This window comes from Nematolebias whitei, chromosome 1, assembly GCF_014905685.2.
Source record: "Nematolebias whitei isolate Nwh7 chromosome 1, NemWhi1, whole genome shotgun sequence".
Classification (NCBI taxonomy): Eukaryota; Metazoa; Chordata; class Actinopteri; order Cyprinodontiformes; family Rivulidae; genus Nematolebias; species Nematolebias whitei.
This window is the reverse complement of record NC_056498.1, coordinates 69583434-69586632: the sequence shown is the minus strand read 5'-3', so window position 1 is coordinate 69586632 and position 3199 is coordinate 69583434.

Genomic DNA, 3199 nt, shown 5'->3' with positions numbered 1-3199 from the left:
CCACCACAGGGACACCAGGACAGGTCTCCAGTCCACCACAGGGACACAGAGACAAACAAGACAAACATCCATTCACTCACTCTTTCACATCTAGAGACAATTTAGAGTTACCAATCAGTCTAACATGCATGTTTTTGGTCTGTGGGAGTAAACTGGAGTACCTGTACTCAGAAAAAAAAAACACGCATGCACAGAGAGAATATGCAAACTCCACCCAGAAAGGTTCCGGGCCAGGATTTGAACCGGTGACCTTCTCACTGGGAGGCAATAGCTCTACCAAACTGAGACACCCAATAATATTATCATTATTTATGATACATATTTATTCTGTTTATTTATTTAAAAGCAGGTTGGGGCGGGGGGAGTGCCTACAAAAAGTATTCAACCCTTTGAATGTTTTAAGATTTTACTGCCATGTCTTTGTTTTTTTTTAACAAACTTGCTGAAGTTCTGCCAGGTTGTGTGGGGAATGGGAGCAGCCCTTTTCAAATCCTGCCATAAGTTCTCTGTTGGATGTGCGTCATGGCTTTGACTCAGCTTCTCCACAACATTACAACCATTGAGACTAACCTGTGTATAAATAAAGGTTGAATGAATTCACCTTGTTGTCTTTACACCATTTCTGAGTATTTTTACGCTTTGGGTTATTGTCTTTCTAGAAAATAAACCTTCTCCCAAGTCGTAGTGTTTTTGCAGACAGTTTCTGAGTTTCCTGCAGGACTTGCATGTATTTTTCATTTTACTATCAGTCCTTGTAATCCTTGCAGGGGCAGCTGCTGAAAACCATCCCCATAGCGTGATGCTGGCACCACCTTGCTTCACAGTGAGGATGGTAAGTTTATGTTGATGTGCAGCTTTTGGTTTCAGCTAAACATCTTGTCTTATGGCCGAAACACCCCAACTTTCATCAAACCGTTTTTTTTTTTAGATTTAACAGAACTCTTCGGGTTGTCTAGAGCCTTGGAAATCCTTTTGTATCCATCCACTCACTTGTTGATTCTGAGCTTCTTGTCTTGTTTTCATGGTGCAGTGATGAACATCAGACACAGCCTCATCCCTTGAGCAGCACTGATTCCCTGTTCGTGTCACTACAAGCACAAAATGCCTGTCTGTTAAATCAAGGGGGGGGGGGGTAAATATTCATGAAGTCACTTATTTTAACACACACTTTACAATTTTTCATTTAATTAGCAATTATTCGTAAAAATCAGTTTTCCACTTTTTCATAGAAAAAGGTTTATTTTAAATTTATTTTCCCAAAGAGCCCATTTTATATTGACTATAACTGATTTTTGCTGGGCTACACTAAATACACTAAATTGATTGCTTGTGTGTGTGTTGGGGGGGGGGGGGGCGTTGTAATGTTGACATATTACTGTACGTCATAAAGCACTGTATGGATTTTAATAAAAGTCTAGCAATTAAATAACTGAATGTACATTTACAACTGATTCACTTATGGACTCAATTCAATTTAATATGACCACAGCTAATCAACCTTAGAAAACACAAAACAATCAGAACTGTGAATAAACAGACTGTAAATACAAACAGACTGTAAATACAAACAGACTGTAAATACAACAGGCAGTCCTTCATGATCTTCTGTTTTTATTTTCAACATATTTTCCTTTTTGACCTAATTCAGCTGTTTGTGTGCTGGGACAGACATGCGAGGCCTCGACAGAATGTTAAATGACTTGTTTGGTTCTGGTTCAGCTCTGCTCCACAGTGTGTCAATAAATAAAGCAGGCATGTGTTGGTCTTTGATGGAAAGAGTAAACACGCTAACACAACACATTGGCGTCACCACTGCAGCTCGCACGGCATCTCTCTGTTCGCACTCTCGCCCGTGAAGTCACCTCTTTGACGTTGCATCTTCGCAGGGAGGTACTTGTTTTGTGAAACAGTCGCACAGGCGTATCAGAGAGAACATCTAACCCTGCAGCCCCCTCCCACATCCATATGCACACACACACACACACACACACACACATGTAGGCCACATGGGGCACGGAGAAGCACAGACACAGTGAGAACATCAATTAGAATCGTCTTACCCAGAATCACAAGATAAAGATCATTAGAGGACCTTTAGTATTTAAAGACTCCACTTCATGACCATCGGCTACAGTGAACCTCTGTGTTGTGTGAGACGTCAGTGTCTGCATGTGAACTGTTCTCTGTGGGGATCTTTGGCCTCCAGATTCAGTTTCCTGCCTATACCCTGAGGACCAAAGTCTGTCACAAAACACATTTGGATCCGCTCAAGTTGAAGTGTCAGAGGGATAGCGGCACGCAAACCTCAAGCCATAAACCTTTGTTGTCTTTCGAAGGCTGCTAGCAGCACATGTTTGAGGAGAAACACAGCAGGTCAGCGTGCTGCGATGAGTTCACATTACTGGGTCGGGAAAAGATTGTAGGAGAAAAAATGTGACAGGTTTCCAAGTTTTCCAGCGAATGCACATATCTGTTAGCACTCAGGCTGCTTCGTGGGGATGAGTATTCGCTAATGCCACATCAAAAGTATCTCCATTTCACTAAATTAGTCCAAGTCAAGGCTATTTTCATATTTAATATTGTTGACTAGTTGTGAGGATTATCTTGAGTTGGGATGACTTTAGATGTTAGATGTGTACATTCAGTGATTATTTTCTAAGATCTTCACTAAAGTCTGTCAAGTGGGTTATAAGATATTTTGCACAGTGGTGGCACAGTGATGCAGTTGGTAGAGCTATTGCCTCTCAACAAGCAGGTTGTGGGTTCGAATCCTGGTCCAGGACCTTTCTGGGTGGAGTTTGCATGTTCTCTCCGTGCATGCGTGGGTTTCTCCGTTTCCTCCCACAGACCAAAAACATGCATGTTAGGCTGACTGGTAACTCTAAATTGTCCCTAGGTGTGAGTGAGAGAGTGAATGGTGGTTTGTCTCTGTGTGTCCCTGTGATGGACTGGAGACCTGTCCAGGGTGTCCCCCGCCTCACACTCAGTGATAACTGGACATGGGCACCAGTGACCCCTGCGACCTGAAATGGAAGAAGCGTAAAGATTATGTATGTATGTATGGATGTATGGATGGATGGATGGATGGATGGATGTATGGATGGATGGATGGATGGATGGATGGATGGATGGATGGATGGATGGATGGATGTATGGATGGATGGATGGATGGATGGATGGATGGATGGATGGATGGATG